Here is a 22,695-nt window from a genome sequence, read left to right as displayed (position 1 = left end):
CGTGTTCTCCATCTTTCTTTCTGAAGTCAACAATCAGTTCTTTAGTTTTGCTGACATTGAGAGAGAGGTTGTTCTCACTGCATCACGTCATTAAGCCCTTATCTCCCTCCTGTATTGGTAGATATCCTTCCTACGATAGTGGAATTGTCAGTGAACTTGTAAATGGCATTTGTTTGGAGGGAGGGACACCACTACTGTATCACAAGAAACCCTTGATTATTAAATCTACCTGGTTCAGGCATGTTAGGACACAACTCGAGAGAACTTGGGATTTTAATCAAGACCTTCAAGCCTCAAAGTAAAGGCACGATTGCTGTGCCACAAGTTATAGTATAAGCTTTGATTCTTTGTAATGTGACTCTATTTCACCGGAGAATAAAGAAAGCGACTTTTCAAATAACTGTTACGGGCTGTAGCAGAAATCACTCGGTAAGAAAAATAATTCTTTTTTAACTAAAATATATTGATTACTTTGAATCTGTTCATATTATTTAGATGTATTGATAAAATATCTGACATTATATTAGTCATTGGATGTGATACAATACCCTCTCACTGCAAGGAAAAAGCTGTTCCCACAAGCAACTAACTTTTAAAGGGACCAATCAGGAAATACAGGAAGCGATATCTGTAGGACGACCATCACACTTTAGAAGCCAGTCAGGTATTGGGCACACACTGTCAAACAATGCAAGACTGATCGTGCAAAAATGTGCAGTTTATCCATTGGCAAGCCAATTAGCACTCAGAGTGCCACTAACCATGAACAAGGATCATGGCTGGTAAGGAATACACATAGTAAGCAATAACCTTCAGTAACTGGATGTGCAGGAAGAAGAGAAGACAGGAGAACTGTAGTCAACAGAACAGAAAAAGAAATGTGCACTTGGTCAGGCGGATGTTCATAAAACATATGAGCAGAAGTAGGTCATTCAGCCCATTGAATTTGTTCCATCATTCAATGAGATCAAGCCTCTTCTGATAAACCCAACTCCATGTCCCTGCTTTTTCCTCACAACACTTGATTCCCTACTGATAACAATCTGGCTCAGCCTTGAATATACTTATTGTTCCAGCCCCTAAGCCCTCTCTGATAAAGAATTCCACAGATTCACTACCCTCTAAGGGAAAAACGTCCTCCTGATCTCTTTACTAATTGGCCAAACCCTTATCCTGAGATTATACACCTCTGGTCATACAGTCTCCCACAAGGAGAAACAGTCTCACTGCATCTACTCTGTCAAGTCTCCTGAGAATCTTATATGTTCAAATAGTTTGCTTCTCATTCTTCTAAACTCCAATGACTATTGGCCAAGTCTATTCAAACTCTCTTCATAACACAATCTTTCTACGTACAGGATCAACTTAAAAAACCTTCTCTGGACTGCTTCCAATGCCAGTTTTGGGCTGACCATCCTTAGGTTAAAGGAACAAAACTATTCTAACCAGTGCTTTGTATAGATTTAGGAAGACCTCCATATTTTTACATTCTATTCCCCTTGAAATAAAGACCAATATTGCATTTCAGGAAAATGCTTTGTAAGATAAGAGAGTAGAGAATCAGCCATTTTGGCAGTGAGATTGTTCTGTCATGGTGTAACTGACCATAACATGGCTAAAGTGATATAATCATTCACCTCCGCGAAAGTGTTGATGGTGTGGACCTCTCTGTCTTTCAGTCTCTCCATTGGCCTGTGGGTGCCGATAGAACTGTAGCTCTCACTGAAGTATTTGAGGCAGTCATTGACAAACCAAAAACTATTCTTCAGAGGTATGTAAAAGAGATATGGAATGGCATATCTAGCAAAACTCTTCCTTTAGCATTGTGTCAATAAGCCAATATAAACATCAGTGGAAAAGTGTAGCTTAAAGAATGAAATATTTCTAATTGATATTCACCCATTGTTGCATCAGGATATTATTGTAGAGCTTAACTTTGGATCTCTATTCAGCCTGGTAACATATTCATTTGAAGGAACTTCTATTGCTAACTTCCTGTGACAACATGGCACTATTCCTGTAGAGACTGCTGACGAGTCCTGAAGCTGGTGGCTCATTCTATTCCCAGTTCCCAGCTTTCTAGCCAGCATCAGTAGCTATGCTCTGCACTACTCACTGTCCTGGCTCTTCAGTTCTGATCCACCAGTCTGGCTCTCTGTTCCAACTGCTGAGTGCTGCCCTACTCTCTGTCTTATTCCATGAGATTTCTCCAGTTTAGGGATGCTGCCAGTCTGGCTGGCTAGCTGTCCAGCTGCTGCCTACCTGCTTCATTTCTCCTTCCTGGTTATACCACTATCAGTAGTTTCTCACTTACAATTTGTGGCTTTCTGTTTCAGCTTTTCAAAGATACTGGTCCTTCCAGGACGGGCCCCAGAACTCTCTCTATCATTGCCACCTGTTGTTGTAGGTCCTGCTAAATTATAATGGAGTCAGATTCAATCAAAATCTTGAAAAGAACATGCATAATTATGAGAGGCTAAACAGACTGGGGCTGTCTTCCCTGGAGTGTCAGAGGCTGACAAGTAACCTTATAGGGTTTACAAAATTGTGAGGGGTATGGATAGGTTAAATAGACAAAGTCTTTTCCCTGGGGTCGGGGAGTCCAGAACTAGAGGGTATAGGTTTAGGGTGAGGGGGGGAAGATATAAAAGAGACCTAAGGGACAACGTTTTCACACAGAGGGTGGTACATGTATGGAATGAGCAGATAGAGGAAGTGGTGGAGGCTGGTACAATTGCAACATTTAATAGGCATTTGGATGGGTAGTTGAATAGGAAGGGTTTGGAGGGATATGGGCCAGGTACTGGCAGGTGGGACTAGATTAGGTTGGAATATCTGGAGGGTTGGACCGAAGGATCTGTTTCTATGCTGTACATCTCTATGACTGTACAACTCTATAATTGCAAGACAACAGGGGCAAACACTGTGTACTGGGTTCTGATGAGTAGTTCTTGCAAAGGGCTCTCCCAGACATAATGGGCTGAGTGGATTCTTTTCGTGTAACCTTTGATGACTGTGATTCGTGACTCTGTGCTATAAATTTCTATGAGCGATCATGGACAAGATTATTTCATTGGTTTTGCTATTGTGTTCATTATGGTGTGCACAATGACATACTCAGCAACTGGAGAGCATTTGTGCATTCAAGACTGTGTGTTAAAATGTTCAGTTCTTTCTTTATGAAAGAGACATTTCAAAGCTCCAGTTACCAAGGGATCTCCCCCCATCCTTCAAAGGTTGGCATCAATAAGTAGGAAGATTAGAGGTAATATTTCGAGTATTTAAAGATCAGGCCAGCACTATAATCTGAATTTAAATCAGAATTTACAGACCAGAGTTGGACAACTGTGTGGCTGAATGTGGTTACAAGTTCTAGATGACACATTGCATGGATTGTTGTTAAATTTCATTCAAGTTTCTTTAAAGGCTTACAGCTGTCCTAGGAGAGAAATGTTCAATGTCATAATTTCCCTTTATAGATAAATTTGGATTTAAAGTGGAGCACATTGCCTCTCTCAAGAGAATTACTGAAGCTGCTTCACATCAAAATATCTCATAACTGTTGCTGAATTTCTGTCTGGTTGAGACATCCCTGTCTTCAAAGAGTTGAATCTGTGGGAGGTTTTCTTTTCAGTGATATTAATGCCAATCTTCACAGTTCTTCTCTTCCTGTCTGTGCTTCGACAGTTAATGTGCTGCAAATGCAGTTCCCTGTCATCTGAAATGATTATCAGTGGAATAACTGTAGACCCATTTTTATTCAGCCTATAGAATTCAATAGAGAGTGGAACGCAGGGTTACACATGATTAAATCATTTAATGTCTTGGTGAGATGAGAATGTGGTTAATTTGGCACGTAGGATCCTAAGTTGGAGGCATAGAATTCAAAAACAAAGATGTTATGTGACCCACAATAAAACATGGTTGAGTCTCAACTGAAATATTGTCTTTTTTTTATTCATGCAAGGCAAATCTGTGTTCCTGGCTGAACCCCAACATTAATTGCCCTTCCCTAATTGCCCTTGAAAAGGTTACAGTGATACCTTGAACCACAACAGACAGTGTGCTGTATGTTCACTCACAATGCTATTTGGAAGATCTCCAAGATTTTTTGCCAGTGACAATGAAGGAACAGTGGTATAATTCCAAGTCAAACTTGTGTGCAAGGATGGGAACTTGCAGAACATGATGCCATTAGGGACAGAATTCCAGGATTTTGACCCAACAACAGTGAAGGAACTGCGCTATATTTCCAAGTCAGGATGGTGAGTGGCTTGGAGGGGAACTTGAAAGTGCTGGTTTTCAATGTGCTCTTAAAAGAGCCTTGGAGAGTTACTGCAGTGCATCTTGGACAGGGAAGAAAGGCTTGCATGTGGCATAAGACATTGTCACACTACAAACTATCAATCTGCTTCCATAAGCATTACCCCAGTGTCAGCTGGAAGGAGAACTATATAATCTATACTGACACAATGTCAGTGGTAGAGGGAGTGAATGTTGAAGGTGGCAACTAGGTACCAATCATGCAGGATGAATTGTCTTGATGCTGTCAAGTTTCTTGAGTGTTGTTGGAGGGAACTCCGATAGTTAAGTTGGAAGTTCCATCACAGACCTGACTTGTTACTTGGAGGTAATAGGCAGAGGGTATGAATGTTAAGAATATTTGATTTCAGCTTAGGAAATCCAAACATTGAAAGGTTTTTGGGTAATTCAGAGGAGGCCAGACTGGACTTAGAAGCAAACAAAGTCTCTTCTAGAAATGAGTGTTTTCAAAGCAGTTAAGAAAATGAGTTACCTCTGTTTAATTTGTTTAACTTTTAAACCAGAAGCATTTGTTTAGAAATCAGCAGGATATTAGAAGCTGAGAAAGTCTGATCTCTCATTTCCGTGCGTATACATGTACAAAGATGCCACAATTCACAAGACAGTTGCAAGAATCAGTTCTGTCAAAAATAGTGAAGATTTTTCTCTGGATTTGAGTTGCTATAAGATGACGGTGTTGAGGAATAAGTTGAAACTTTGTTTTGTTGCATGTTTTAAGACCTTTCTAATTGGGTTCTAAATACAGCTGCAGGTTTTATTTATTTCCTTTATTTTTTTTCTTCTGTTTTGTTGTTAAAGAACTCTGTAGACATCTGTGGCAATGTTTCAATGGTCAACCATCATATTGATATTTTTAACAAATGTGAACCATTAGGCCTGATTTCAGTCTGTGATTGACTTGTCAGTTGGTAGCATCAGCTAGGATCATAACACACCAGAAAAGACATACAGCAACCATCTGACATTCTCTCAGTATCGATGATACAACAATCTTTCCAACTGATGCTGGGGTAGTGCTTATGGAAGGAGATTATCACACTCCAAACTATCAATGTCTTATGCCACATATTGTAACTGACCTGACCTGGAAGCCTTTTTTCCTTCTTTTATTCTTTTTAATTTCTGGGAGAATTGACTAACTATTCATCTGCAGAGAAGGCAGCTTCAGTAAGTAGTGCCTCCATATTTTTCAGAATGAGGATTTGCTGCTCAAATCAGATGGACAGAGCTGAAGGACCTGTAGTTATAGGTGCTCAAATCATTGAATATTGCTTGTTGAGATGAGAATGTGGATAATTTGACATGTGGAATTGGAGGCATAGAGTATGAAAACAAAGATGTTATACTGAAACACAACAAAATATAGTTTGAGTCTCACTGAAGTATGGTGTCAAAATAATTTTATTAATGCAAGGCCAGTCTGTGTTCCTGGTTGGACCAGCATTAATTGTCCTTTTTAAACACCCTTGTGAAAGTTACAGTTCCCACACCTTGAACCACTGCAATCAGTGTGCTGCATGTGCACTCACAATGCTGTTACCTGGCGAAGGAGCAGTGCTCCAAAAGCTTGTGATTTCAAATAAACCTGTTGGACTAGAATCTGGTGTTGTGTAAGTTCTGACTTTTTCCCAGTGGCATTGAAGGAACAGTGGTATAATTCCAAGTCAGAATATTGTGAAGCTCCAATGGGAGTTTGCAGAATGTGGTGATCCCATGGATATGCTGCTGTATCTTTTTAAGTGACAGAGATTGTGGGTTTAGAATGTGCTATTAAAAGAGCCTTGGTGAGGAGTATAAAGGTAAATAATTGACATGAATTTTCCAGCCCCGAGCTGCTCTTTCAGCCAACGTACCTATGATATTATTTTCATTTGTTTATGGGATATGGACTTGGCTGGCCCGGTCAACATTTATTGCCATCACTAACTAACTTTGAAATGCTGGTGGTGAGCTGTCTTCTTAAATGGCTGCAGTCCATTTGGTATAGAAGCACTCATAATGCTATTAAGGAGAGAGTGTCAGGACTTTGTTCCAATGATACCAAAGGAAACGTGATATATTTCTAAGGGTGATGATGGGCTTAGAGAAGAATTTTCATGTGATGGTGTACCCAAGTAACTGCTGCCCTGATCATGGGTCTGAAAGGTAATGTCTAAGGAGCATTGGTGAATTTCTACAGTGCATCCTACAGATAACTTGACTTTTCTGTCATGGTTTGAATCAACTGAGTGACTTGCTAGGCATTTAAGAGTCAATAATTTTGCGATCAATCTGGAGTCACATGCAAGCCAGACCAGGTGAAGGGAGGCATTGGCATGTTGTTATTATTGCTGTTATTATTACTGTTAATCCAGAGACATGGGTAATGTTCCAGGTTCGAATCCCAACATAGCACACAGTGGTATTTGAATTCATTAAAAATCTGGATTGTCTATAATCCATCTAAAATCTATCTGCTTCACTAAAGTCTTTTAGGGAAGGAAACTGCCATCCTTACCTGGTCTAGTCTATGTGACTCCTGACCACAGCAACTCTTAGCTGCTCTCTTGCACTCAGATATCCTTCCCTCACAGACGTTACTGAATCTGATGGACCTCTAACAAAAAACAATGGTTTCATGTCTCTACATTTCAAGATGAGGAGCCGTTTGAGATGGTACAGAAAGGAATTACAAGCTATGGGTCTAGGTAGGGAAGACATCAGTTCTCTGGAAAATTGAGAGAAAAAGAAAATTGAGGAGGTTTGGGAGAAGATTTGACAGAGGTGTTCAAATTTCTGTGTCACCTGGAGAGAGTAGAAAGGTAAAAGCTGCTCCCATTTGTGGAAATATCAAGGAAGAGAGGGCTTGGATTTAAGAAGACAGACAAAAGAAATAAAGGCGACATGAGACAAAACTTTGTTTTTACAAAGGATCTGGAATGCAGCATCTTAGGGTGTCATCAATTCATCAAGAATTGTGTAAGTATTTGAAGATGGAAACGATGGAGGAATGAGATTACTTGAATTGAATTTACAGAGCGCTTGTAGGACTTTACGAGAATGGTACTCTTTTGCCCCATGATTCTTTATCCAGTTTTGAATACAGAGAAAGAGGAACTGCTGAGTGATCATTGAAACCCAACAGCATGGAAACAGGTCATCCAGCCCAACAAGTCCACCCTCTGAAGAGTAATCAAAAATCTACCCTATTACTCTATCTTTACCCGTAACCTACACATCCCTGAATGCCAAGGGCAATTTTGCATGGCCAATTCACCTAACCTGCAAATCTTAGGATTGTGGGAGGAAACTGGAGCACCCAGAGGAAGCTCATGCATACTCGGCGAGAATGTACAAAATTCCACACAGACATGTTTGGGGCTGGCATCAAACCTGGGTCCCTGGCACTGAGAGGCAGCAGTGTTAATCACTGAGCCATCATGATCTTGATAAAAAGCACCTCCCCAAATCCATTCCAATTCCCCAGTGTAAGAGTTCCAAGCCAGAAGGTTAATGATGACTGTAAATCAGAAGAGACAGTCACTCTTTTCAAGCATGTGTTTTAAAGGTAGGTTTGACATTTATTATCACATTTGTCATATTTTATTGGACTTAGAAAGCATGCTATTAGTGTCAAGGAAGTCACATAAACCCTCTGCCTTTATTATATGTTCTTTCATTCACAACATGAATAATCTTTCTTATTTATTTACAGGACATACAATCACTGATGTTAAGCCCCTGTTGCACTTTCATAGTGCTATGCTCTGGATATAACTGCACCTCTTGACATCCAGATGACATTCTCACTCTTTGTAATTTTCTTGTAGGAGAAAATATTAGCCAAAACCTATAAACTGCTGTTGATATTCAAATCCTGTATCAGTCTGTCATTTGTCACTTCCCAGACTCTTCCCTTCACCTGACCCAACAGTATGGCAAAGACTCAATTCATTGCTCGAACACCAACATTATCCCACGTATTTAACTGAACTTAGGTTGGCATCAAGTGGAAAACCTCACCTTCTCTAAGCCTGTTTCTTTGCATTTCACCCAGATTCATTCATGTTACATCTGAACATATGAACTGGAAGCAGAAGTAGGCCATTTAGCCCATGGTGCCTGCTCCACTATTTAATAAGATCATGCCTGATCTGTTCATGTTTCAAACTCCACATTCCCATCTACCCCTGACAGCATTTGATTATAAGAATCTATTCACTCCCAACTTAAAAATATTCAATGACCCTACAGCCACTGCTTTCTGAAGGAATATGCTCCAAAGGCGCACAATCTTCTGAGAGGAAGTCATTCTCTTCACGAGAGTCTGAGAAGGATTGCCCCTCATTTTTAAACAGTGCCTTCTAGACTCACACACAGGAGGAAAAATCCCTTCCATGTTAACATGGTCAAGACCATTCCAGATCTTAAATAATCTTCTGGTGAATAATTCCATTTTTGAATAAACCTGCAGCTATTATTGTGATCCCACTCAATTTATAATTTAGCAACTTCTAATTCCTTGTTAATCCAACTAAAGACGATCCAAACCTAGATTTTGCAACTCTCCCTGAAGGTCAGCATACTTGTTGGCAGTGTTAATGGTATTGCCCAATGCAATGTTCCCCGTTTTCAATCGCAATGCATTATTCAGCACATGTGCTTTACCTTGTGCATTGTCACAAACTATTTTGGGGACTGATAGCTCATAACTTTAATTTAGTTATCTGCCCAGTTTTAATCATGTTTATTATTATTTTCATTTTCAATAAATAATTGCATGTAACTGTCTTCAATTCCAAAAGCCCTACAGCCAATATATGGTGTGAGATGTATTTTTAAGCAGTTACTTAAACTAACATGATTGTGCATTATGTGATAATTTGCTGCATTTGTTGAGAAGAGTTTTTTTGGTTTCAAAATCCCTGAGCTCCTGTTGAATGGATTCATATTCTGAATTTAGATATATTTTGAAATCTCAGACTGTGGTTACACATTGCTTCTTGTATTATTATGCATATTGTGTTCAGACAGGCTCCAGAGCATTTTTAATGCCTTTATTTTTGTAATAAATCCCTTCCACAATTTGTACTTGGCTGACAGTACAGCTGTAATTATGAGATAATTTTCGACATAATTCTAGCTTCTGCAGTACATATTTGCCTGTACCATAGCTATCTAATTTTCTTACATTTTGGTGGCTACTTAGTGGAAAATGATGCATGTAGATTGAGATAAAATTAGCAATTGACTGGTTTGAAAAATCATTGGTTTAATTTGGCATTGATTCTGGTGTTTATTTACTTCCTGAAATCCACTAGCACAGTTTACTAACTTAAAATTCTGATAAAGAACAAATGTCACAATTGTTTTTTTTCTTTAGAAAAAGCATTTTGAAGATAATTTACTTTAGAAGAAAAGCAGAAATTCAGACAAGACATTTTACATTTTAATTAGCCTACTAGTAGTGCTCTTGTCTTTGTGGTAGTTGTGAGTTCATGTCCCATTAATCCATGCTGGCACTGCAGAAAAGGATTGAGGGAATGCAGCATTGTAGGAAGTGCCATCTTTCAGACATCAGACTAAGTAATCAAGTTCAATCTGAGCTCTCATATAAACGATCCTTCTGCATGATGTGGAGAAAAGAACAAGAATCTTCATGGTTTGGTCAATATTTTGGAATAGTTCTATAGGATCTTTTACATGCAGAAAGAGTTGAAGGTTTTTGCTTCCACATCTCTTCTGTAAGATGGTACATGGAATGGTGCAGCGCACTGTCAACATTGCATTAAAGTGACCACTTGGATTACGTGCTTAAGTGTCTAAAGATCCAAAATTCTCATCCTTGTTTTAAATTCTTCCATGGTCTCATCCTTCTCTATTTCTGTAGCTACTGCCAGCTCTGCAATTTCTGCATTCTTCAAACTCTGATCTTTTGAGCATTCCTGATTTTAGCCTTACCACCAGAGATGGCCATGCCTTCAAGTATCCTCTGCCTTAATTTTAGAAACTCCTATTTAAATCATCAGCCCAACTCCCTTTCCTTCTTTAAGATGCTCCTTAAAAGCTCTTTCACCCAAATGTTGGTAATTAACATTGATATCTCCTTACGTAATGCAATGTTAAATTTATCATGATAATGTCACTACATAGTATCATTCTTTTTCTTTTACTACATTAAAAGGTGCTATAACATGGAAAGTTGTTGTTGTTTGAATAACAGAAACCCACACTCCATTGGATCCAATATAGTCCATGTTTTCACAGAGGGGAACAAAGCAGTCAAATGTACTTTAACTGCTGCGCTTTTCCAGCAACACATTTTCAGCTCTGATCTCCAGCATCTGCAGTCCTCACTTTCTCCTGTACTTTAACTAATACTTGCATCAAGTGTTGCCAGAGCAATTATATTTTGGAAGAGAAAAAAGACATTAAAATGCTATGACTGAGCTAGACTTAGCTACAAGTGGTTCAATCTCCAGGACACCTGTGCTGGGGCATATAGATTAGGTCTGAGCTGGTGATGTCTGACCCAACATGCTTCAGACAATGAAAGATAGTTCAGCAATCTAATGATCATTCACGTTCATTGTTGTGACAACTCCATTTATTTTGAACTCAACAGGGGTCATTGTCAAGTTAAGCTGATGGATTCAGCCTCTGGGTAAGGGAAGTAGTCAGTTCATTCTGCAGAATACACATGACTGAGCAAGTGTAGAAGGCTTTTGTAAACTTCTGCTACACTTCTTGCAATGTTTGAAAAATAATGAACTTGCCACACCGATGCACAGGGTCTTATGGATACTTTCAGGTAGTTTGATTGAAAGCTGACACTGAAGAGGCAATGAAGAAAAGGGATTCATGGTGATCATCATTCAAATTTGGATATATTTTGGGATAGTTCCTGAGGACTGGTAGGTGCAAATATGGCACCCCGTTTAAGAAAAATAGAAGAGAACAGCGAGCTGCATTGAGACTGACATTAGTGGTAAGGAAAATACCAGAAGCTATTGTAATGGATGTAATACTGGCATACTGCAAAAATAATGATCTGATTGGGAAGGCTAAACATGAATTTATGAATGGCAAAATCACATTTGAAAAACATGATCGAGTTTTTTTTAAGGATCTGACTAGTAAAGTACATAATGGGAAATCAATGGATGTGGATTTGAGTTTTTAGAAGGCTTTTGATAAGAGTTTAAATAGGAGCTTTGGAAACAAATTTAGAACACATAGGCCTGATGGATAAGGCACTGACATCCTTATCCAGAGATGGGAGCTAATATATTGACATAGATTGAAGGTTGGTTAATGGAGCATGCAAGGTTTCAAAAAGGGAAGAGAGGCAAAAGTGGATACTGGACCACTGGAAAATGAGGCTGGAGAAGTAGTAATGAGGAACAAAGAAATGGTGGAGAAACTGAGTAGGTACTTTGTATCAGTCTTCATGCTGGAAAATACCAATAGCATTCCAGAAATTCAAGAGAGTCAGGGGCAAAAGTGAGTGTCGTAGCCATTACTATGGAGAAAGTGCTGGGGAAGTTGAAAGATCTGAAGGTGGATAAATCACCTTCACCGAGTGGACTTCTCCCCAAAGTTCTGAAGGAGATAGCTGAAGAGATTAAGGTATTGGTAGTGATCTTTCAGCAATCACTGGAATCAGAGAAGGTCCCAAGGAAAGGAAAATGGCAAATGTAATACCCTGTTAAAGAATGGAGGGAGGCAGAAGGAAGGAAGTTACAGGCCGGTTAGCCCGACGTCTATCACTGTTAAGAGTTTAGAGTCCATTATTAAGGATGAAGTTGCAAAATACTTTCAAGTGCATGGCAAAATAGAGGTGAGTCAGAATGGTTTTGTCAAGGAGAGATCATGCCTGACAAGTCTGTTTGAATTTATTTGAGGAAGTAATGAGCAAGTTAGACAAAGGATTACCAGAAGGCCATTGACAAGGTGGCATACAGATAAATAAGACCCAATGGTATTAGAGGCAAGGCACTGTCATGCATAGAGGATTGGCTGACCTGCAGAAGGCAGAGAGTAAGGAGAAAGGGGTTTTTTTCAAGATGGCAGCTGATGACCAGTAGAGTTCCGCAGTGGTCAACATTGGGACACAATTATTTACATTATGCATTAATGATCTGGATAAAGGAACTGAGTGTATTGTTGCTAAGTTTACAGAAAAAAAGACATAAAGATGGATGGAGGAACAGGTAGTGTTGAAGAGGCAGAGAGGCTGCAGAAGGACTTGGCTAGACTAGAAGAATGGGCAAAGAAGTAGCAGATGGAATACAATATGAGCAAGTGTGAGGTCATCACTTTGGTAAGAATGAGAGATAGACTATTTTGTCAACAGGGAAAAAATTCAGAAATTTGAAGCCCAAAGGGACTTGGGATTCAAAATTCAGGATTTAAAACTCAAGATTCTCGCAAGGTTAACATGCAGGTTCAGTGGGAAAGCAAATGCAATATTAGCATTCATTTTGAGAGGACTACAATACAGGAGCAGAGATGTACAGCTGAGGCTGTACAAGGCTTTGGTCAGCAGTTGGAATATTGTGAGCAGTTTTAGGTGCTCTTTTTGGAGGAAGAATGTGCTGGCATTGGAGGAGGTCCAGAGGAGGCTCATAGGAATGAATCTGGAAATCAAGAGCTTGTCATTTAAGGAGTGCCTGAGAACTCTGGATCTGTACTCGGAGTTTAGAAGGATGAGCGGCAATTTCATTGAAACTTGCAGAATACTGAGAGGCCTAAATAGAGTGGACATGAAGAAGATGTTTCCACCCATGAGACAGGCTAAGACCCAAGTGCATAACCTCAGAGTGAAGAGATGACCCTTGAGAACTGAGATGAGGAAGAATGTCTTCAGCCAGAAGGTGGTTAATCTGTGGAACTCATTGTTGCAGAGGGCTGTGGAGGGCAAGTCATTGAGTATATACAAGATAAGGTCTTGACTGGTCAGGGATCAAGGCTTCTTGGGGTGAAAGCAAGAGATTAGAGTTGGAAAGTATATCAACCCTGATTGAATATCAGAAGAGAATTGATGGGCTAAATGGAGTAATTCTGCTCTTATATCCTCTGGCTTTATCTATATATCAGATTCTTAAGGGGCTTGACAGAGAAAATGCTGAGAGGATGTTTCCCTTCATGGGAGAGTCCAGAACCACAAAGCATAGTTTCAGAATTAAAAGATGCCGATTTAAGATTGAGATGAGGAGGAATTTCTTCTATCAAATGATTGAGAGTTTTTGGAACCCCTTGCCACAGAGCACTGTTGGGGCAATGTCCTTGCATATGTTTAAAGCTGTGCTCGGTTCTTGATCAGTACAGGAATCAAGGATTATGGGGAAATGACAAGAAAGCAGACATGAGGAGTGTTGAATTAGCCATGCTCCTGTTGAATGGTGGAGCAGGCTTGGGCTGAATGGTCCACTCCTAATCCTACTTCTTATGGTGTTGTGGTCTTAAATGATTGTAAGAGATCCACCTTTCTGAGGCCAGTGTCTGATCACAAATGTAACAATAAGTTAAGAACAAACTTAAAACTTTCCACTAAATTCTTCAACTCATAAGGATTCACACCTTGTTCCAGGACTACAGTGTATGAAAGGAAACATACAAAAAGCAGAGTTTGTATCAAATTACACACTTTCACCAAGTTTAATTATGTCATAATTGTTCCTCTGTAATATTACAGTCATGTATTGTTGCATCAAAGGTGATTTTCATTACCAGCACTAGTTATAAATAAAACTTAGCTGGCACCCGCACTGTGCATTATAACGAAGACCTGAAGAGCCAAATGTAATCCAATTACAGCAGTAAAGCTGCAGTTACAGCAGGCACAATCTCAAACTGCTGTCTGTGGAGTCCAATGTGCAATCAGCAAACTCAAGTTCTGTTCCTGACTGTGGGTCAAATAGAGGTCAGAGATAAAGAAGCCTTGCTGAATTGCACTCAGATACACGCGCAGGGCTCTGCTCCCTGGGTGGCTAATGTCAATGTTAAGGCTTTGCACGTGAAACCATCACTTTTTAATTCATATTAAAAGCATGAAATAATGTGGAAGACTGAAAAGACAATCTCAAGATGTGGCTGATTTACGATGCCGCTGGATTGATTTTACAACTGTGAATTCAAACCAGTGGGAGATAGCTCCTTTAAGATTAAAATTCTTGATGTTCCTAATCTCCCATCAAGGCAAAAATCCATTTTTTTCAGCAGCAGTTGGAGAGGGAGGAGTGACAGCAAGAAACTGATGGGAAGGTAACTTTAAAATACGTAAAAACTTACCTCGTGTATAGGTGGAGTGCACACTGAGCAGGAGTGGACATGGGACTACTGGGTAAGTGAGGATTTATATTTGGATGGTTGCTTGGCCTGAAACACAACTCTGGTACTGTCTCCTGCCCATTCTCCTCCTCTAACCAGAAAAAAAGGTTCTGTCTGCAGAATTGGGAAGGTGACTAGTTTTTTTTTAGTTTTTCAGTCTTGATGGGAATTTAGAATAGTGGGAATGGAGGTTAGGCCAGTTGAATGTGGGAGGTAAGGATCACCAACAGTGTCCCTGCTGACTGCATAAGTGGGAAGTGCACCCAACTCCAACTCTTTGAAAACTGCATTAGGGAGCTGGAGCTGGATGAACGTTGGATCATTTGGGAGATGGAGGAGGTTATTGAGAGGAGGTACAGGAAGATAGTCACTCCTCAGGTAAAAGAAGAAGGTGGGTGGGTTACTTTCAGGGAACAGAAAGGGAACTGGCAAGCAGTGCAAGGATCCCCTTTGGCTGTTTCCCTCAATAACAAATATACCATTTTTGATACTGTTGGGGAGGATGACTTACCAAGGGTAAGCAATGGGGCACAGGTCTCTGGCACAGAGTCTGTCCCTGTTGTTCAGAAGGGAGGGGGAAGAGGAGCAGAGCATTAGTCATTGGGGACTCCTTGGTAAGAGGGACAGATAGGAGGTTCTGTGGGAATGAGAGATACTCACGGTTGGTGTGTTGCCTCCCAGGTGCCAGGGTTCATGATGTCTCTGATCGTGTTTTTGGGCTCCTTGAGGGAGAGGGGGAGTAGCCCCGAATCATGGTCCACATAGGTACTTACAATATAGGTAGGAAGAGAGAAGGGGATTTAAGGCAGAAATTCAGAGAATGAAGGTGGAAGCTTAGAGATGGAACGAACAGAGTTGTTATTTCTGGTTTGTTGCCCACGCCCGTGCTAGTGAGGCGAGGAATAGGGAGAGAGAGGAGTTGAACACGTAGCTGCAGGGATGGTGCTGGAGGGAGGGTTTTAGATTCCTGGATAATTTGGGGCTCTTTCTGGGTAGGTAGGACCTCGACCAACAAGATGGTCTTCATCTGAACCAGAGGGGTACCAATATCCTAGGGGGAAAATTTGCTAATGCTCTTTGGGTGGGTTTAAACTGATTCAGCGGGGGGGGGGGGCGGGAACCGAAATTGTAGTTCAAGTATGCAGGAGGATGAGAGTAGTGAAGTCAGAACTAAGATTTCAATGTCGCAAGAAGGCACCAGCAGGCAAGATGTTGGATCGAAGTGTGTCTACTTCAACACCAGGAGCATTCGAAATAAGGTGGGTGAACTTGCAGCATGGGTTGGTGCCTAGGATTTCGATTTTATGGCCATTTTGGAGACATGGATAGAGCAGAGACAGGAATGGTTGTTGCAGGTTCTGGGATTTAGATGTTTCAGTAAAAACAGATAAGATGGAAAAAGAGGTGGGGTGTGGCATTGTTAGTCAAGGACAGTATTAAGGTGGCAGAAAGGATATTTGATGACTCGTCTACTGAGGTAGTAGGGGCTGAGGTTAGAAACAGGAAAGGAGAGATCACCTTGCTGGAAGTTTTCAATAGCTGAAAATGTGTTGCTGGTTAAAGCACAGCAGATTAGGCAGCATCCAAGGAACAGGAAATTCGACGTTTCGGGCCAGAGCCCTTCATCAGGAATGAGGAGAGGGTGCCAGGCAGGCTCAGATAAAAGGTAGGGGGGAGGGACTTGGGGGAGGGGTGATGGAGATGTGATAGGTGGAAGGAGGTCAAGGTGAGGGTGATAGGCCAGAGAGGATGTGGGGGCGGAGAGGTCAGGAAGAGGATTGCAGGTTAGGAGGGCGGTGCTGAGTCCAAGGGAATCAACTGAGACAAGGTGGGGGGAGGGGAAATGAGGAAACTGGAGAAATCCGAGTTCATCCCTTGTAGCTGGAGGGTTCCCAGGCGGAAGATGAGGCGCTCTTCCTCCAACCGTCGTGTTGTTATATTCTGGCGATGGAGGAGTCCAAGGACCTGCATGTCTTCGGTGGAGTGGGAGGGAGAGTTAAAGTGTTGAGCCACGGGGTGGTTGGGTTGGTTGGTTCGGGCGTCCCAGAGGTGTTCCCTGAAGCGTTCTGCAAGTAGGCGGCCTGTCTCCCCAATATAGAGGAGGCCACATCGGGTGCAGCGGATGCAATAGATGATGTGTGTGGAGGTGCAGGTGAATTTGTGGCGGATATGGAAGGATCCCTTGGGGCCTTGGAGAGAAGTAAGGGAGGAGGTGTGGGCGCAAGTTTTGCATTTCCTTCGGTTGCAGGGGAAGGTGCCGGGAGTGGAGTTTGGGTTGGTGGGGGGTGTGGACCTGACGAGGGAGTCACGAAGGGAGTGGTCTTTGCAGAACGCTGATAGGGGAGGGGAGGGAAATATATCTCTGGTGGTGGGGTTCGTTTGGAGTTGGCGGAAATGACGGCGGATGATACGCTGTATACGGAGGTTGGTGGGGTGGTAGGTGAGAACCAGTGGGGTTCTATCTTGGTGGCGGTTGGAGGGGCGGGGCTCAAGGGCGGAGGAGCGGGAAGTGGAGGAGATGCGGTGGAGAGCATCATCAATCACATCTGGGGGGAATCTGCGGTCCTTGAAGAAGGAGGCCATCTGGGCTGTATGGTATTGGAACTGGTCCTCCTGGGAGCAGATGCGGCGGAGACGAAGGAATTGGAAATATGGGATGGAGTTTTTACAGGGGGCAGGGTGGGAGGAAGTGTAGTCCAGGTAGCTATGGGAGTCAGTCGGTTTATAGAAGATGTCTGTGTTGAGTCGATCACCCGAGATAGAAATGGAAAGGTCTAGGAAGGGGAGGGAGGAGTCTGAGACAGTCCAGGTGAATTTGAGGTCGGGATGGAAGGTGTTGGTAAAGTTGATGAACTGTTCAACCTCCTCGTGGAAGCACGAGGCAGCGCCGATACAGTCATCGATGTAGCAGAGGAAAAGGTGGGGGATGGTGCCAGTGTAATTGCGGAAGATGGACTGTTCCACATATCCTACAAAGAGACAGGCATAGCTGGGGCCCATGCGGGTGCCCATGGCAACGCCTTTAGTTTGGAGGAAGTGGGAGGATTGGAAAGAGAAGTTATTCGGGGTGAGGACCAGTTCAGTCAGTCGAAGGAGGGTGTCAGTGGAAGGGTACTGGTTGGTGCGGCGGGAAAGGAAGAAGCGGAGGGCTTTGAGTCCTTCTTGATGGGGGATGGAGGTGTACAGGGACTGGATGTCCATTGTGAATCCACATATCCTACAAAGAGACAGGCATAGCTGGGGCCCATGCGGGTGCCCATGGCAACTCCTTTAGTTTGGAGGAAGTGGGAGGATTGGAAAGAGAAGTTATTCAGGGTGAGGAAGTTTTCTATAGGCCACCAAATAGTTCCAGAGATGTAAAGGATAGAATAGCAAAGATGATCCTAGAGTGACAGGGTGGTTATTATAAGGGACTTTAACTTTCCAAATATTGACTGGGAACACTATAGTTCAAGTACTTTAGATGGGTCAGTTTTTGTCCAATGTGTGCAGGAAGGTTTTCTGACACAGTAGGTAGACAAGCCAACAGAGGAGATTTACTCGGATGTCGCCAGATATAGAAGGAAGATCTTACGAGGAAAGGCTGAGGGACTTGAGGCTGTTTTCGTTAGAGAGAAGAAGGTTGAGAGGTAACTTAATTGATACATTTAAAACAAAAAAAGGGTTAGATAGTTGGACAGTGAGCGCCTTTTTCCTTGGATGGTGATGGCTAGCAAGAGAGGACAGAGCTTTAAATTGAGGAGTGATAGATATAGGACAAATGTCAGAGGTAGTTTCTTTACTCAGAGTAGTAGGAACATGGAAGGCATTGCCTGCATTAGTTGTAGACTCACCAACATTGGTCATTGGGCTCCCAGCTCACACCCACACCAGGTCCTAGCTCCCAGCCCTGCCGAGTTTTCACCATCCTCTCCCCCCGCCCCACACCTCCCCCTCACTGAGGACAAACGATCAGTCCTCAGCAAAGGCCTTACCTTTGTCCCCTTCTGCCCACGCATCAATGAAGTTAATACACATTGTGACGTCGAACAGTCCTTCCACCGCCTCCGCCTCTGAGCTTACTTTTTCAATCAGGTCTCCCGCCCACCCTCTGAGGACCCCTTTGCCTGCCTCCAACACACTCCATCCACCTGGACACACCACGCTGGCCTATTGCCCACCCTTGATCTCTTCATTTCCAACTGCTGCTGAGACGGTGGGCGGGAGACCTGATTGAAAAAGTAAGTGCTGCCCTCTACTCACTTTGTTCAATCCCAACTTCACCACCAAACCAGCAGATAAAGGGTGGGCAGTGGTAGTCTGGCGCACTGACCTTTACACCGCTGAAGCCAGACACCAACTCGAAGACACTTCCTCTTACAGCCCCTTCAACCATGACCCCACCTCCCATCACCAAACCATCATCTCCCAGACCATTCATAACCTCATCACCTCAGGAGATCTCCCACCCACAGCTTCCAATCTCATAGTCCGGGAGCCCCCGCACCACCTGATTCTACCTCCTTCCCAAGATCCACAAGCCTCTATACCCCAGCCAACACATTTTCTCAGCCTGCTCCTGCCCCACCAAACTCATGTCCACATACCTCGATACTGTCTTCTTCGCCCGTAGTCCAGGAACTCTCCACATATGTTCGAGACACCACCCACTCCCTCCATCTCCTCCAAGACTTTTGTTTCCCCAGTCCTCAATGCCTCATCTTCACCATGGACATCCAATCCCTCTACACCTCCAAGCCTTCTGTTTCTTCCTCTCCCGACATCACCAACAGTACCCTTCCACTGACACTCTTATTTGTTTGGCTGAACTGGTCCTTACCCTTAACAATTTCTCCTTCGAATCCTCCCATTTCTCCAGACCAAAGGGGTAGCCATGTGCACCCGTATGGGCATCAGCAATGCCTGTCTCTTTGTCAGCTACGCAGACCAGTCCATATTCCGTAGTTACACCGGCACCACTCCCCACCTCTTTCTCCGCTACATTGATGACTGCATTGGCGCCACTTCGTGCTCCCGCGAGTTCATCAACTTCACCAACATATTCCACCCACCCCTTAAATTCACCTGGACCATCTCTGACATCTCCCTCCCCTTCCTGGATCTCTCCATCTCCATTAATGACGGCCGACTTGACACTGACATTTATTACAAAACCACCGACTCCCATAGCTACCTGGATTACACCTCTTCCCACCCTACCTCCTGCAAAATGTCATCCCGTATTCCCAGTTCCTCTGCCTCTGCTGTATTGCTCCTAGGAGGACCTGTTCCACCACAGAACACACCAGATGGCCTCCTTCTTTAGAGACCGCAATTTCCCTTCCCACATGGTTGAAGATGCCTTCCAATGCATCTCATCCAATCCCACATCTCTGCCCTCAAACCCCACCCCTCCAACCGTAACAAGGACAGAACCCCCCAGTCTAACCTTCACATTAACCGCATCATCCGCCGACATTTCCGCCACCTCCAAACGGACTCTACCACCAGGAATATATTTCCCTCCCCACCCCTTTCCGCTTTCTGCAAAGACCATTCCCTCCGTGACTACCTGGTTAGGCCCACCCCTCCCCCCCAACAACCCACCCTCCCCTCCTGGCACCTTCCCCTGCCACCGCAGAAATTTCAAAACCTGCGTCCACACGTCCTCCCTCACCTCCATCCAAAGACCTAAAGGACCCTTCCACATCCATCAAAGTTTCACCTGACCAACCACCAATGTCATTTATTGTATCCATTGCTCCCAATGCGGTCACCTCAACATTGGGGAGACCAGACGCCTCCTCGCACACCGCTTTAGGGAACATCTCTAGGACACCCACACCAATCAACCCCACCGCCCCGTGGCCCAACGTTTCAACTCCCCCTACCACTCTGCTGAGGATGTGCAGGTCCTGGGCACCTCCACCGCTGCTCCCTCACCACCTGTCACCTGGAGGAAGAACGCCTCATCTTCCACCTTGGAACACTTCAACCCCAGGACATCAATATGGACTTCACCATTTTCCTCATTTCCCCTCCCCCCACATTACCCTAGTTCCAACCTTCCAGCTCAGCACTGTCCTCACGGATCTGTCCTACCTGCCAATCTCCTTTCCCACCAATCCGCTCCACCCTCCCCTCTGACCTATCACCTTCACCCCCACCCCCATTCGCCTATTTTACTCTTTGCCCCCTGCCCGCCCCATTTATATCTCCACGCTGGAGGCTCCCTGCCTCCATTCCTGATGAAGGGCTTTTGCCCAAAACGTTGATTTTCCTGCTCCTCGGATGCTGCCTGACTGGCTGTGCTTTTCCAGCACCACTCTAATCTAGACATCAGGACAAGAATGGAATAATATAGGTTAGATGGTCTTCAGATTGGTATCACAGGTCGGCACAACATCGAAGGTCAAAGGGCCTGTACTGCACTGTGATGTTCTCTGTTCTATGTTCTAATCCCTAAATTACAAGCCAGATAAGACATCAAGTTGCCCACCCACAACTACAGGAATTCTTTAAACACAATCTGTGAGGCAGAGCATTTCCAAATGGAAGTGCTTTAGTCCAGTACAGCTCAGTGGTCCATGCAGACAGGCAGCAGCAGACTGAATCGACATTGAAATCATGCCCCTTTTTCCAACAGTAGCTGCAGCATTCCATGGTTTAAAGGTCCCACTTTGTTAGCGATTGCAAAGAGGTCAATTTGGAGCTCAGTGTGATGGGGGGGTGGGGGGGAGTGGGGTACAATGCTATGTGGCAGATGGGTAGAGTGCCAAGTGGGTGAGGGGTACAGATTCCAGAAAATGGTTTTCGAAGCTTGGTGCTGTGATGATTGGGTAGGTTGATGCATAAGCACGCAAAGACATAGGGTAGGTTAGAGTAGAGCCAGTTGGAGTGGGAGTGACATGTGGACCAGCAGGGGATTGGATCAGGTCAGGTCAAGAGGTGTTAGTGCGGAGGAGTCAGGTGGATGTTTCAGTCAGGAGGGGTCAGGTGACCATGGTGGATATGGGGATGAAGTGGTGTCTCTGGCGAATTGGATCATTGGTAAATAGGTTTCTGTGGGGTGTCAGATACCAGGCAAAAGGGGGCTTGGGTTCATGGGTGCTCGGGCTCAGGGATGGGTAGGCATTGCTGGAGGAACAGACGTTGGTCAAGAGTGGGAGTGTAGGGAGTCAGTGGTGAGTTGTGGATCAGTTTAATGGTTAGCAGGGGATAGAGCAGCATTTAATCCCTCTAACATTTTCTGGCTAAATATTAAGATAGCTAAGTCAGAAATCCTTCAAATTCTCCAGCACTAACTCAAATCTGGAGACTTGGACAATTGCCCATCTGCAATTTCAACTTTCCAAGCAATTTCTGTACAGACAGCAACATCTGGAATTCCACATTGCCCAAATGCAGCTGTTCCTCTCTCTCTGACAGTAACTGCAGTCTTTTCATCAGGAGATCAGGGTCCATGTGTTTGGGACCAATGAGTTAGGGTCCGGGGTCCTGAGTTACTTTGCTGATACACCACAAAGGCCTCATTGAGTTGTGGTCAGATGACCCATGACCTCCAGGATTGTTATTGAAATATTGATATATTTTCATGAGTATGGATCAAAATATGAGTGATACTTATTAATGTATTTGTTAAATGTTCACAGAAATGCAAATATATTGTATTTTTCACTTATTTCTACATGAAGGTATTTTGTTACAAGTTTCTTTACGGATTTTATAAATACATTAAGGACAAAAGGGTAACTAGGGAGAGAATAGGGTCTCTTAAAGATCAGCTGTGTTTTTCCAGCACCACACTTTTCAACTCTGGTCTCCAGCATCTGCAGTCCTCACTTTCTCCTCCCTCAAAGCTCAGCAAGGCAACCGATGTGTGGAGCCGCAGGAGATGGTGGAGATACTAAACGAGTATTTTGCATCAGTATTTACTGTGGAGAAGGATGTGGAAGACATAGAATGTGGCGAAATAGATGGTGACATCTTGAAAAATGTCTATATTACAGAAGAGGAGGTGCTGGATGTCTTGAAACACATATAAGTGGATAAATCTCCAGGACCTGAACAGGTGTACTCTAG

The sequence above is a fragment of the Hemiscyllium ocellatum genome, chromosome 17 (assembly GCF_020745735.1).
Source record: "Hemiscyllium ocellatum isolate sHemOce1 chromosome 17, sHemOce1.pat.X.cur, whole genome shotgun sequence".
Taxonomy (NCBI): Eukaryota; Metazoa; Chordata; class Chondrichthyes; order Orectolobiformes; family Hemiscylliidae; genus Hemiscyllium; species Hemiscyllium ocellatum.
The sequence above is the reverse complement of the archived record's forward strand: the minus strand, read 5'-3'. Positions refer to the sequence as shown.